Source organism: Ovis canadensis, chromosome 5 (genome assembly GCF_042477335.2).
Source record: "Ovis canadensis isolate MfBH-ARS-UI-01 breed Bighorn chromosome 5, ARS-UI_OviCan_v2, whole genome shotgun sequence".
NCBI lineage: Eukaryota > Metazoa > Chordata > Mammalia > Artiodactyla > Bovidae > Ovis > Ovis canadensis.
In genome coordinates this window covers 79,068,225-79,083,713 of record NC_091249.1, presented here as the reverse complement: position 1 = coordinate 79,083,713, position 15,489 = coordinate 79,068,225, and positions in this window count along the sequence as shown.

Below are 15,489 nucleotides of genomic sequence, written 5' to 3'. Positions count from 1 at the left end.
AGCGATGAACTGAACTGAGCAGGAAGAAGAAAGATCCCTTTCCTGGCAAGGACTCAGCCAGTGAAAAACCATGAACTCTGTGTACTACAGCCCTCCCACTTTCCTTTTCCCACTATAAAAGCATTCTCCTTCCCTTGCCGTGCAGGCACTTGCATATGGTTCTCCATGTTTGCAAACCCTAAACTGCAATTATCTACTGATCCCAAATACAATCATCTTTTCTAGAGAAATATCTGGCCATCTATGTATTTCAGATCAGATCTATAAAATATACATTGTATAGTCTGTCTAAGTGAAACAACTTAGAATTGGTTGTGTGATCACCACAACCAACTGTATGCTCACTGTATACAATGTACAGCACTAGATACAAGGCTACGGTAGCAGTCCTCCAGGAGTTTAGATAGTCTAGGGGGGTAGATGAGCACAATCACACAGAGCTGACTGTTAACTGCTAAAGTTAAAGATGGAGGACCTAGAGATTATCACACAAAGTAAGCCAGACAGAGAAAGACAAATATCATATGATATCATTTATATGTGGATTTTTTTTAATGATTCAAATGAACTTATATACAAAATACAAATAGACCCACAGATATAGAAAACAAACTTATGGTTACCAAAGGGGAAGAGGGGAGATAAATTAGGAGTATAGTATTAACATATATACAGCACCATATATAAAATAGATAACCAACAAGGACCTACTATATAGCACAGGAAACTCTATTCAATATCTTGTAATAACCTATAAAGGAAAAAATATGAAAAAGATTATTATATACATATATATATAAATCTCTCTGCTGTACACCTAATACTATACAACATTGTTAATCAATTGTACTTTAGTTGAAAAAGAAAAAAAGGTAAAGGGGGATGGAGTAGTGAGGAAGCTTTCGTGTTTTTCTTTTGTTCCTTTCTGTACTGTCAGATTTTTCCAACAAAATGCATGCATGACTTTTTATATTAAAAAATATTATCAGGCTTAGAAAATTATGGGTCATTTTTAATTTTCTTTTGACTATAAAAAACCTTTGAATTTTTTAACACAGAAGAAATTAATGAGAAATTTTAAATAAAATATAGATAAATCTAGAAATATGGGAGACTTCCCCTAAATGATGAGATCTAGGAAGATACGGTTGAGATGGAGCCATTCAGTAGGGCTGTGAAGGATGGAAAAATAGAATAAGAAAATATGTGAAGGGAAGATCCTCCGGGGAGATGCAAAAAAACCAGCTAGGCAGAAAGGCGTGAAACTAGGTGGCAAGTTCAGGGTGAACTACCCAGCGTAGCTGAGCAACGACTGCAAGCCAGGGAACACCAAGATGGTTGTCTGGCCCATTTGTGAAAGGTTTTGAATATCCAGCCAAGAAGAGACAGCACCAGAGTTTTGCTTAAGGTGTAGCAAAGAGAATGGAAATAAAGAGAAAGAGTTTAGAGGCAGGGCCGGTGGTTGAGAAGGCATTGCAATACTGAGGTGTTTTCAAAGTTCCTTCTCAAAAAGTGACAGTTTTATTCATGTTAAGTTGGCAAAGTGAAAGCTGAACTGTGTAATAAATATATTTAGTATTACCTTGAAATGTGTTTCACGGCACCTGTGACTCTATCATAGCTTTTCTATCCATTTCATTTATTTTAAGCTAACTGACATACAGAAAGTTTGAATTAGAGAATTCAATTAGGGTATTTTTTTGTTTCTTTTCCAAATCTGATTTTTTTTTTAATTTTTATTGAAGTATAGTTGGTTTACAATGTTTCAGGTGCATATTGAAGTGATTCAGTTAAACATACATATCTATTCTTTTTCAGATTCTTTTCCATTATGGATTATTACAAGACACTGAATACAGTTCCCTGTGCTATACGGTAGGTCGCAGCCAAGGGTCAGGAGTGGTCGGAAGCCAAGTCCGTGGGCCAGTGCTTTTAGGGGACTGGAGCTCAGGTGAACAGTGTGGCAGAAGGAAAGGACACCTTCTCAAGATGAAGGAGGACTGTATTTGGACTGCATTTTGGGCCCTGTTGCTTACTCACACGTGACAAAACATGTCCCTTTCTCTGTGTCTCAATAAATAGGGAGGTGATCAAGATAGGTTGTTCTCAACCCAGGAACCTCAGACATCCAAGAGTCCACAAAGATGCCAGTAGACATTCACAAATTATTCTCAATAGACTTTATAAGACCCCAAGGCAATACTGGTTCTTTCAGGCTAATCCAGAGTTTCAGTGGACAATGCCCCTTCTTTATTTGATTTATAATAACTAGGAGAATCACTGCAGATGGTGACTGCAGCCATGAAATTAAAAGATGCTTACTCCTTGGAAGAAAAGTCATGACCAACCTAGACAGCATATTCAAAAGCAGAGACATTACTTGGCTGACTAAGGTCCATCTAGTCAAGGCTATGGTTTTTCCAGTGCTCATGTATGGATGTAAGAGTTGGACTGTGAAGAAGGCTGAGCGCTGAAGAACTGATGCTTTTGAACTGCGGTGTTGGAGAAGACTCTTGAGAGTCCCTTGGACTGCAAGGAGATCCAACCGGTCCATTCTGAAGGAGATCAACCCTGGGATTTCTTTGGAAGGAATGATGCTAAAGCTGAAACTCCAGTACTTTGGCCACCTCATGCGAAGAGTTGACTCATTGGAAAAGACTCTGATGCTGGGAGGGATTGGGGGCAGGAGGAGAAGGGGACGACCAAAGATGAGATGGCTGGATGGCATCACTGACTCGATGGACGTGAGTCTGAGTGAACTCCAGGAGTTGGTGATGGACAGGGAGGCCTGGGTGCTGCGATTCATGGGGTCGCAAAGAGTCGGACACGACTGAGCAACTGAACTGAACTGAACTGAGGAGAATATGTTAATTATAACTCACTAAACAATCTTGTTCTTTTAAAAATATACAATAAAAGAGGAGCTGGTGGTTAAAAAAAACAGTATGATAAAAATGGACAAATGGATTGCCAAGATCATTCCAGGTCTAACATTCTAGAACCCTCCTTTTACCTGCTGCCAGATATCTGGTCAGTAGAGGTCTGTCTATGTCCTGAAGGTTAGAAACATGGGATGTGGAGTCAGATGGACTCAGGTTCAATCCTCATCTCTCACTTGCTAGCGGATTGACCCTGACCAAATCATTTAACCGCTTTAAATCTCAATTTTGTAATAACTAAATTGAGATTAAAATAGCATTTTCCTGATAGAGTTAAGGCAAGGAGTGAAAATATACAAACTTTAGTCATCGACATATTCCTTTCTGATCTTCGCCATATCTGCATAAAATCTGAAATACAAATTAAGTGACATTTTTCTCTAACTTAATCTATGGTCTCACTTAATGCACTACAACAGGAAACAATGAATTGCTACCATAGAAAACCAGTATCACCATAAATTGATACTAGCCATAAGATTGATGCAAATAAAAAGTGTACTGAAAAATGTTTCTCCGTGAATAACAAATAAAATTTTGTCAAATTTTGGCTAAATACTATTTCTGCTGAAGGTTCTGTGCCTGAGACTGCCTTCTCTTTGTTAAAAATGAAGATTAGCATGTATGAGAGCAGAGTTAAAAACACAGCAACTTCAAACTAAGGCTTTCTCCTTGCAATCATCAGAAAGCTGGGAAAGAATTAAAGGGAGCTCTCTGTGCAATTCAGTGTTCCTCAATGCTTCAGCTGGGTATCATCTAGAAATAATCTCTCATAACACAGAGCCACATTGCAGGTACAATGAAAGAATATAATCAAAGCAGTTGTCACTAGACTTGCCATAAAGTAACTGGATGAGTCTTTATGACTACTGTGACGAGAGCCAAGCCACTTGACCCTGACACAGGCCCTGCCCACCCGGCTCCACGCTGGGCTGACAGCCTGGCTGTATCTCAGCAGAGGCATCCGTAAGTGGCACTGCCATTCATTCACCCCTTCCTGCCTTTCATAACCACTTGTTAATGTCTTCTCCATAGTACACCTTTAATTCACCCCTTGCTGTCCACTTCCATAATGATGACCCATCACATGCCTTGGTTCTTCATCACCCTGCCCCTCCTTCTGACTCTTCAGGATTCAGCAGGAAACATTGCTCTAAGAAGACTTTCCTGATCCCCTAACCCCCCGTGCCAGACAGAGGTAACAGCCCGCTTTACTGTGCACCCTGGACTGTCTGTGTAGATTTCTGGTGTAATAAGTACTTGCCAAGATTGCAGTGTCCTGTTTATTGTCTGTCTTGCCTACTCAATCATGAGTTTCTAGAAGCTAGGAACTGTGTTTAAATTACCATGGTATTACTTAGCTCATAATACATGCTCAATTCAGTTTTTTAATATGGAAGGAAGGAAAGAAGGAGGAAGGAAGGGAGAGAGGGAGAGGGGAAAAGGAGGGAGGGAGGGAAAAAGGGAGGGATGTGGGTGTTACAATGACGGACCACAGTGCTTCTCACTTTCCGATTTTCTAAGGCAGGAGAAAACCAACATAATTCAGGCAGAGTTGGCTCAATTCCCTCCTGTCCAATTTCTGTACATCGCCTTCACACACCATCCGTGGCATTTTCCTCATCTTACAAATACCTAAGGACTCCAGCCTTCACAGAAACAACCTTGACTCCTTGCCAGAAAGCAAACAAGCCTAAGAATAAAGGAAAATAAATAAATAACAACTGCTTCATCTCATACTTCGAGGTCTGGGAAATGAATTCCAAATGGGAGCTGAACTCAAAACTAAATGTTTGGCTTTCAGTGACAACCAGCTACTTGGCTGGAAGCCTCAGGCTCTGCCTGAGACCACTTAGAAACCGTGGGCCCAGAGCTCCTGGCGAGCGCCGCTGTCTCCCCTACACCTTCTTCAGGCAAGGAAGCAATTACTGCCAAGAGAAAACAAGCGAACCTTCTACCTACTACTGCAAAGCTGCGGTTTGTGGTGGATCTTCTTCTACCCTGGGAACTTCCCAATTAGTTCCTCAGGAGTTAGACTGTGTTTGCGAAGAGTTTACACAAACCAGCAGATCAACACCTGTCATGTGTATCACACACACACACACACACACACACACACACCCTCATAAACACACACAGGAAATTGGGCTTTTAAACCTGGTACCTCCTTACAATTCAGATGCTACAGCCATGTGTATGTCTAGCCATGTGTAGCTACTTACATGCCCTAAGCCTGGGGATAAGATGCACTTCCAGGGGGCTGTCCCAAGATGGTGGAGGAATAGAATGGGGAGACCACTTTCTCCCCCACAAATTCATCAAAAGATCATTTGAATGCTTAACAACTTCCACAAAACAACTTCTGAATGCTAGCAGAGTACACCAGGCACCCAGAAAGGCAGCCCATTCTCTTTGAAAGGAGGTAGGACAAAATATAAAAGACAAAAAGAGAGGCAAAAGAATTAAGGATGGAGACCCATCCTGGGGAGGGAGTCATGAAGGAGGAGAAGTTTCCAAACAGCAAGAAATCCTCTCACCAGCAGGTCTGTGGGGAGTTTTGGAATCTTAGAGGGCAACATAACCGGGAGAAATTTTAAACACACACACACACACACACACACACACAGAACGTGCCTAACCTAACCACAACTCCCAGCGGAGAAATAGCCCAGATGCTCGGGTCGGCCACCAGCAAGCAGGGGCTAGACAGGAAGGCACAGGCTGCATGCTTAGGGTAAGGGCCAGGCCTAATGCCCTGAGGACAATCTGAGGGAGCTAACAGCAACCCAAACTGTGGGAGAGCCAGAGAGGAAAAAAAAAGAGAGAACTTTCCCATGAAAGGCTCTAACCTAACACGCATCCTGGCCTGCTCACAGAACAAAGGATTAAGCAAATACCAAAGGAGAGCTAGCCTGCTGCATACAGGCCCCTCCCACACCCCACCGGAGGAGGAAGCAGGCGTGCTACAGTTGGATATGGAAGGCAAGGGGCAATCTCGGCCCCAGAGACCGGCATCCTCCAACAAACTGTGAGCAGGCTCCCAGTCGCTAACCATGTCTTCCTGGGATCCTGGACGGTTGACATCTGCCAGGAGGGTCGCAGCCTGAGATCAGCTCCCCAGAGGAGACATACAGCACACCTGAGATGGTGCTCTCGTAGCGCACCCAGGAAACCCAGTTCCCGGGACCGGGGTGGAGATAAAGACCACAGCCCACCTGGGACAGTGCACTTGCCAAGCAACTGTTCACCTGAGCTGCTCCGACCTGGGAAAGGCACAAAACGCATGCCCAACTGAGTCTGTGCCCTTGCGGAGCACCTGAGAACCTGAACCTGAGCAGCTTAGACTGGGGAAGTGCATGAAACTTGGAGCCCACTTTGGACAGTTCCCTGCAGAGCAACATGGAGCCTGAGCAGTGTAGACTGGGAAAGCACATGCGCCGTGAGCTGGGGCAAACCCAGTGTGGCCCAGGCCCTGCAGCACTCCCCACACACACCAGTGATATTTGTTTGCAGTGTTCCTCCCTCCCCACAGCACGACTGAACAAATGAGCCTAAATAAGTGACCACCTTCACTCCCTTGTGCCGGGGTGGAAATTAGACACTGAAGAGACTTGCAAACAGAGGAAGCCAAAATAAAAAGAGGGGACTGCTCTGGAAGTGACAGGTGCAGCAGATTAAAACTCTGTAGTTAACACTGACTAAGCATTGGAAGGGGCCTATATTCCTGAGAAGAGGTACAAGCTGGAACAAGGAACTATCTGAAACTGAACTGACCCCACACTGCCCTCAACAGCTCCAGAGAAATTCCTAGAGAAATTCATTTTTACTATTACCATTTTTAAATTTTTTTATTTTTAAGTTCTTTATATTACTCCTTTAACTTTCTTTTTTTTTAATTTTAAAATCTTTAATTCTTACATGCGTTCCCAAACCTGACCCCCCCTCCCACCTCCCTCCCCACAACATCTCTCTGGGTCATCCCCATGCACCAGCCCCAAGCATGCTGCACCCTACGTCAGACATGGACTGGCAATTCATTTTTATAACCTACTATTACATTGCCAAAAAAGACCCTATTTTAAAAGCAAATTTCATATATATATTTTTTATAATTTTCCTAGTTGATTTTGTTTTGTATTTATAACATCATATTTTTGAGTCTAACCTCTACTCTAGATTTTTAATCTTTGCTTTTTGGTATTTGTTATCAATTTTGCACCTTTAAGAATCTCATCTTCAGTATCCACTTTCACATATGGGTGTGATTACTGGCTTGATTGCTCTCTCCCCTTTGGACTTTCCCTTTTCTTCCCCAGGTCACTTCTATCTCCTCCCTCCCCCCTTCTCTTCTCTACTTAACTCTGTGAATCTCTCTGGGTGTTCTGGGCTGTTGAGAACACTTAAGGGACTGATTACTGGCTAGACCTGTCTCTCTCCTTTTGACTACCCCTCTTCTCCTCCTGGTCACCTCTATCTCCTTCCTCACTCTTCTCTTATCTATGTAACTCCATGAACCTCTCTGGGTGTTCCAGACTCTGGAGAGCACATAGGGAATTGATTACTGGCTAGATTGCTTTCTCCCCTTTGACTCTCCCTCTTCTCCTCATGGTCACCTCTATGCCCCTCCTTTCTCTTCTCTTCTCTATGTAACTCTGAGAACCTCTCTGGTGTCACTCACTGTGGAGATTTTTTTTACCATTAACATAGATGTTTTATCATCTGTGCTGTATGGATGGAGAAGTGTTAAGGCTACTCTAAGAATAAGACTGAAAGCCAGACTGGTTCCAAATAGGAAAAGGAGTATGTCAAGGCTGTATATTGTCACCCTGCTTATTTAACTTATATGCAGAGTACATCATGAGAAACACTGGGCTGGATGAAGCATAAGCTGGAATCAAGACTGCCGGGAGAAATATCAATAACCTCAGATATGCAGATGACACCACCCTTATGGCAGAAAGCAAAGAAGAACTAAAGAGCCTCTTGATAAAAATGAAAGAGGAGAGTGAAAAAGTTGGCTTCAAGCTCAACATTCAGAAAACTAAGATCATGGCATCTGGTCCCATCACTTCATGGGAAATAGATGGGGAAACACAGGAAACAGTGTCAGACTTTATTGTTTTGTGCTCCAAAATCACTGCAGATGGTGACTGCAGCCATGAAATTAAAAGACGTTTACTCCTTGCAAGAAAAGTTATGACGACCTAGACAGCATATTAAAAAGCAGAGATATCACTTTGTCAACAAAGGTCCGTCTAGTCAAGGCTATCGTTTTTCCAGTAGTCATATATGGATGTGAGAATTGGACTATAAGGAAGCTGAGTGCTGAAGAATTGATGCTGCTTTTGAACTGTAGTATTGGAAAAGACTCTTGAGAGTCCCTTGGACAGCAAGGAGATCCAACCAGTCCATCCTAAAGGAGATCAGTCCTGAGTGTTCATTGGAAGGACTGATGTTGAAGCTGAAACTCCAATACTTTGGCCACCTGATGCAAAGAACTGACTCATTGGAAAAGACCCTGATGCTGGGAAAGATTGAAGACAGGAGGAGAAGGGGACAACAGAGGATGAGATGGTTGGATGGCATCACCGACTCAATGGACATGAGTTTGGGTAAACTCCAAGAGTTGGTGATGGACAGGGAGGCCTGGCGTGCTGTGATTCATGGGGTTGCAAAGAGTTAGACACAACTGTGCAACTGAAATGAACTGAATTATGAGCCTGTTTTATTTTTTTAATATTTTTATGAAAGTAAAAGTGAAGTCGCTCAGTCATGTCCAACTCTTTGCGACCCCATGGACTGTAGCCTACCAGGCTCCTCTGTCCATGGGATTTTCCAGGCAAGAGTACTGGAGTGGATTGCCATCTCCTTCTCCAGGGGATCTTCCCGACCCAGGGATCGAACCCAGGTCTCTTGCATTGTAGACAGACGCTTTACCGTCTGAGCCACAGGGAAGTCCATAATATTTTTATGGACGTATATATAGTTCATTTACAATGTTGTGTTAGTTTCTACTGTATAGCAAAGTGAATCAATTATACATATACATATATCCACTCTTTTTTAGATTCTATTCCCATGTAGGTCAGGATAGAGTAGTGAGTAGATGTCCCTGTGCTATACGGTAGGTTCTCACTAGGTATCTACTTTATATTTAGTAGTAAGTGTATGTCAGTCTCAGCCTCCCAGTTGATCCCTCCCCAATGAGTCCATTTTAAAAATCTACCTCCTCTTCTCTTGTGCCCATTGTTTAGTCCAGGCTTTAATATCACTTAATGGTTTACAAAAAGCATTAAATTTTTCATAAAGAACTTCCAGTGTTAAATCAGTAACAGATTGGTCTCTGGAGAGAAACCATCCAATTAACCTGACTGGATAGTAAAAAAAAAAAAAGTTTTCTTTCATTAGTCATTCACCTCCAGAAAGAAAAGGTCAGTCTTTATCTTAATAACAAAGAGGACACCTTAATCATGGCAAACCTCCTGAATAAATCAAAACGAACACCCTCTATTAGATAAATGAAGCTGAGCATCTCAGTAGTACCCATTACCCTGACAGGAGCAGAGAGGAGAGCCTGTGTCTGTCAGTCTGTGCTCTGGAAAGGTAGCACATGACTGGACCTGACACACGTTTGTATCTGAAGAGCAGGAATGAGCAGCAAAGGGGACACCTCTAACATCCTCTCTCCACTCAACAGCACACTCACATTTAACTCCACCATACAGCTTTACCTAACCTTCTGTACTCAAAAAAAAAAAAAAAAAATCCATTACTTGGCTTGACCCTCAAGGAAATCCTGTGATGTAACTAAAGGGCAGGCTTAGTTTTATGGATGAATAAGTGAATCAGAAGAGTGACCAGGCACCCAGGCACAGATGGGCGGGCCATCAACTTATTCACCTGGCAAATGAATGAATGCCAGGCATGGCACTGGGTCCTGCAGAGCTGATGGGGAGCAGAGAAGAGGATGTCTGCTTCCGCAGCCCTTAGAGAGGGGAAGAAAGATTAGACAACTGTGGGAAATCCAAACACTGCTATATTCCATGGGCTTTGGGGGCCTCTGAATATCCTGGAGTTCTATGGTGGTACACTGAGGTGTAATGAGATTTGACCACAATGATTTGTGGGGTATGTTTTGTTTTTCTTTCCTTCTGGCTGCGTGGCTTGTGGGATCTTTAGTTCCCCAGCCAGGGATTGAACCCGATTACACAGTAGTGCCAGCCCGAGTCTTGGCCACTGGAACACCAGGGAGTTCCCTGGACTGTGACATTTTAGAGGTAATGATGATGTTGAAACAACTGCTCCTTTCGCCTCATCTGGCAGCTCGAACAAGGCTAAACACAAAAGTCCCAATATCTCATCGTCATCTCTCTGCCTGTACAAATGGCCAGGACCTGTCAGAGTCAAGGGGGCTTTGCATCTCACCAGACTAACACAAAGAGAAAAGGGGCGTTTATCACCTGTCTCCCCTCTCAACCTGAGCCCTCCCTGGACTTAAAGCCATATACCAAGGCGAGGAGGGGAAGATGGCAGGGTGAGGGAAAGGAGAAGGACTTCACAATTCCGTGACAGTGTTCCTGTTGTGTGGATGAACGATGTTGCCTGCTCTATCAATAAACAAAGGATGTCTCAGCCATCAAGCCATCAGCCACAGCGGCCACCCTGACTCTGAATCCTGAGGGAGTTCGGGATGGAGAAAAGCCCAACGCTGGCCTACATGGTTAACATGCACATCAAAGGAACGGTTTTGCTGAGCCTGGACTCTCACATCTTCCCATATATAGCAACGAGCTAAATTCCTTAACTTGAGATATCTGATTTTCTTTAATTAACGGTAACCTCTTGATGTTTCAATTGTCTGGTCTTTGTTGTGAAACCTCCTATATAACCTGGTCCCCCCCCCACCACTTTGGAGCAGTCTCTCAGTTATCTGAGAGGCTGCCTTCCAGACTTAAGTCCTCAGTTCTGCTTGCCAAATAAAACATAATTCTCAACTTTTAGATTGTGCATATTTTTCAGCCGACAGTTGATACTACTAAATGTTTTCTTCAAAAAGCACAAATGAGAAACACTTCAAATTTAGGGTATCTTTTGGGGGATCAGATTGCGAGTTCATTTTAGTTACTATGTGTTTTTAAAACAGAATTCACATACGGTATTTTATTCCCGCTTTCCTTCCCACAATGAAGGGTGAAATCGCAGTACCAATGAAACTAGCTTTTGTCCTCTGGCTCCCAGAGCATCCCGTTTGGTCCAATTGCTTCTCAAGTCTGATCTATTATCAACCTTGAATTCTCTTCTGTACCCACTTTCTCTGAGCTCTGAGCCCTTCTCTCTCTCTCTCTCTCTCATTTGTTTTCTAGGTCCATAAAATGCTCTGCCTTTTCCTCAGTCAACAAGATTTATTCAAGTTATCTTGTTATAAGTTGGTTGCTCCAGTGCCCTGTCTCTAGCAGCCATAAATTCCTAACGCAACTCCTCTGCGCTCCATCACTGTGAAGACTGAATAGCTTTTATGACATCACTGTAGGTACAGAAACCTTGCCAGGGAGCGCAGAAACAGAAAGACATAAAAGCTCTGGTCACAATCCTCTGAGCCAAACTCCCACTCCATCAGGCAAATGAAGTTTCTTTTGTGCCCCATGGGAACTCTAAGATTACAGTGGATATGGCTCTTACTCTTGATATTCTTGAAAGTATCTGCTGTCAATCTGTGCTCTGTGGCCACTGGTGACCCATAAAAAGCCTTTATTGGTTCACTGAAAAAGTACGGAGTTCTTGCTGTTCATAAGTTCCTTTGCACAAAAACACCATTTATTTTCATCGCACATATCATCATCTGAAATAAAATTTTTATCCGGTTTATTTCTCTCAACAAAATATACATTCCAGGAAATCAAGGAGTTCATCGGGTTTGCCTAGAATTGTATCCCTAGTGTTTGATAGATAGTAGGTGCTTAATAAATATTTTTTGGATGGATGGAGAGTAAGACAAAGGTCTTACTCAAGACCCTTGCCTTACTCCTCATTCCACTCAAGGATTTTAGAAATGGAATAGCTGATTTTTATGCCCTCATGTTTATAATACAATTATGATGTAGTTCTTTCTTGCAGATAAATCTTTTTTTCCTTCCATACTAGGCATCCTATTATTTCCATCCCAGTTACACAAGTAGCTCTCTGCTGTGCCTCTGTGAGAGGAATTTGGTCACACACATTGGAAGCCAAGTCCAAGGCATTGTAAGTACGGCTGGGGAATTTAACATACTGGGAAAGTTTAAATACTTCTTTCTGAAGGTTTCTGGGGCACCTAATTAAATTCAAACATATTTAATGGCATTTACTCTCTACCAAGAATCCTGGTAAGCTGGTAAGAAATAAGCAGCTTCAAGCAAAATAGCATCACTTCCATTGTATTGGAAGCCATAGAGGATTTTGTCTGTGGAGAAAAGGGGATTTCATACATTTTAAAAAAAAATGAAAACCATTCTTCTAGATAATACCTAAGCTCCTTAGCTATAGTTCTTTCAATAGTCATGTACAGATGTGAGAGCTGGACCATAAAGCAGGCTGAATGCCAGAGAATTGGTTCTTTCGAACTGTGATGCTGGAGAAGGCTCCTGAGAGTCCCTTGGAGAGCAAGGAGATGAAACCAGTCAATCCTAGAGAGTCAACTCTGAATGTTCATTGGAAGGACTGATGCTAACACTGAAGCTCCAATACTTTGACCAGCTCATGTGAAGAGCCGACTCATCAGGAAAAGATCCTGATGCTGGGAAAGACTGAAGGCAGGAGGAGAAGGGGAAGACAGAGGATGAGATGGTTGGATGGTATCACTGACTCAATGGACATGAGTTTGAGCAAACTCTGGGCAATGGCGAATGACAGGGAAGCCTGGTATGCTACAGTCCATGGGATTGCAAAGAGTCGGATGTGACTGAGAGACTGAACTGAACAACAACAATAAAGTTCCTTTTATTGCTAAACTCTCTACAATTCTCCCATTTCCACTCAGGACTTTCCCTAAACTTTCCCTAACTCCCCTTCCCCTAAACCTTCCACACTTGTAAAATAGATAAGTATATTTACAGAGAGTCCTGAATCTTACTTACATAAATCTGTGTTTCCTTCAAAAAGAGACTATAACATTATACTATATGGATCCCGTACTTTCAAATCTTTTTTGATCTCTACAACAGACTTGTGCATCTTGTATGATAGATGCATATCTCCCATCCCCCAAATAGGCATTTGAAAAAGATGTGATGCTGAGGGCTTGTCCAAAATCTCATAATATGTAACAGCCTGGTCAAGGCCAGACCTGATTCCTGACTTTGCCATCTTGCCCTGGATGAGGATGGCAAAACCAATGACACACTTTCCTTTCCAACCCATGGTAAGTACTATACTAATCAACCACACTGCCCTCCTTCCTGTTGTTCCTAGAGGCAACCTTATTTAGAAACCAATTAATGTCGAGTTGAAACCTGAGAGTTGAAACATATTTGCCTTCCCGGCATTAACCAAATTCCCTGTGTAAATTAGGAAGCCTATGGTGAAAAGCTAAATAGAGTGAAAACTACTTTTTGCAAAAGAAGGCAGAATGTTGGAGGGACACAAGGAAGGTGAGCTAAGAGAACAGGAGATGAGGTGGGTTTTGAATTTTACATTCTATAGTTGCCTGAAAGTCCTAAGACCTGGGTTTCATTTTCCTCTAGTTACTGTAGAAAACAGGGATGAATCATTGTCACCACCATGAAACATTCAACTGTTACATGCAAATGGTTGTTTATTCCATTCCCTGCTTCCGTTAAGAGGGAAACAATGATTTCAACCTCTCCCTGGGTGACCAGTGTGTACATATTCCCTCCCTAACACCTCCATGAAAACATTTAAATGGTGCTTTTTACAATCAACCCAGCTCTAAGTGTGCCAGTAGTAGAGGTGGTGTGCTAACTCTGAAATAAAAGCTTATATAAATTCAAATGATCCTCCCTTTGGGAAAACAAATAAAAGTACATCTCTTAGAATCTGTCTTTCTCTCTTGGGTGACTCATTCTCATTTTTAATTTGGCAAAAATGCTAAATAATAATAAAATTGATACCATACTTGAAGAGGTGAATTAGCCAACACCAACAGATTATTTCCATTAGATGCACTAACGGCATCTTTTATATTTTCTCCCAATAAATAACATTAAAAAGAGATGTCTCTTACACTAGCACTTAGCAGAAATAAAACCTATTTATTATTTCCTGGATAACTGGAACAAAAACAGAAATATGAGTGTGACCAGACTGATGATGTTCCCAGAATCCTAACCCAAATAAAGTTTGCTGAGATCATCTGAGAACACCCTCCTTTTGAGTTCTGCAAAGACGTCCCCCTAAAAAAAACTCTGTAAACTGGAAATAAGCCATTTCCCCCTGCACTGGTTAATCTCTGTGCCTAAACTAAGCAGATGAGGCATCAGGGTGACTCTACAACTTGAGATCACTGAGTCTTTTCCTATTTAATTGCACTTTGAAAGAAGACTGTATTCTCAGGCACCTGTGGCCAACTGGTGTCTGGGAATTTGCCCATCTTGTTTGATGGAGGTCATCCAACTTGGAGGTCACTCACTCCAGCTTTCACCATGACCTCCTTCCCCCAGATTATTTTTGATGTTGTTTTTAGCTGTGCTGCGAAGCTTGTAAGAACTTGGTTCCCTGACCAGGGATTAAACCCTTTCATAACAGTGACAGCCTGGAATCCTAACCACTAGGTCACCAGGGAACTACCCTCCTTCCCGCCCCCCCCCCCCGATTATTTTTTTTCATGTAATATAAATATTTTATTTCCCAGATTATTCTTGAAGGTGCATGTATGGTACATCCTGGATATCGGTAGGCTTTGCATTTTGACTCATCTGGCCAATCCCATAACTCAACTCTCCAACTGTTTCGTAATACTACTGTTGATGAACCATTATAATATGCTTGGCACTATAATAAGAGCTTTATAGATGTCATCTCACAAAAACTCTAAGTCTGAAGTAAGTGCTAAGTTCATCTCCATTTTACAAATAAGGAAGCCAAGGCTCCCAAGTCAGCCAGCTTGGGAGAACCTAGATGAAAAGCCAGGATCCAGAGCCTTTGTGCTAGTTTCTATGCAACCTTGCCTCATGGCCAATGAGACTTCATTCAGACATGCACAGGAAAATAGTACATTCTGTCACGGTCCTTCATCCATCCATGCTCCTGTGTTAAATAAACAAAACATTTTAATATCAGGATCTAAAAACATCAAGGAGATAGTGTTCTTACTGTTATAAACAATGGCTTAAAATCAAATATCATGCACATTTTCATTCCGGTGACCCAGCAGATAAAATTTTTTTCTGTGTTTGGGGAATTCTCTCTTAAGCATCTTGTTAGGAGGCAGAGACTTAAATGTGATGCTTGCTTTCCCAACCTGCCTTGAAGCGAGGGCATGGGACATGGCCCAGGCCCATCGGCTCAGACAGTCCCATCCAGGACTCTGAAACAGCAGTAAGAGATGAAGATAGGC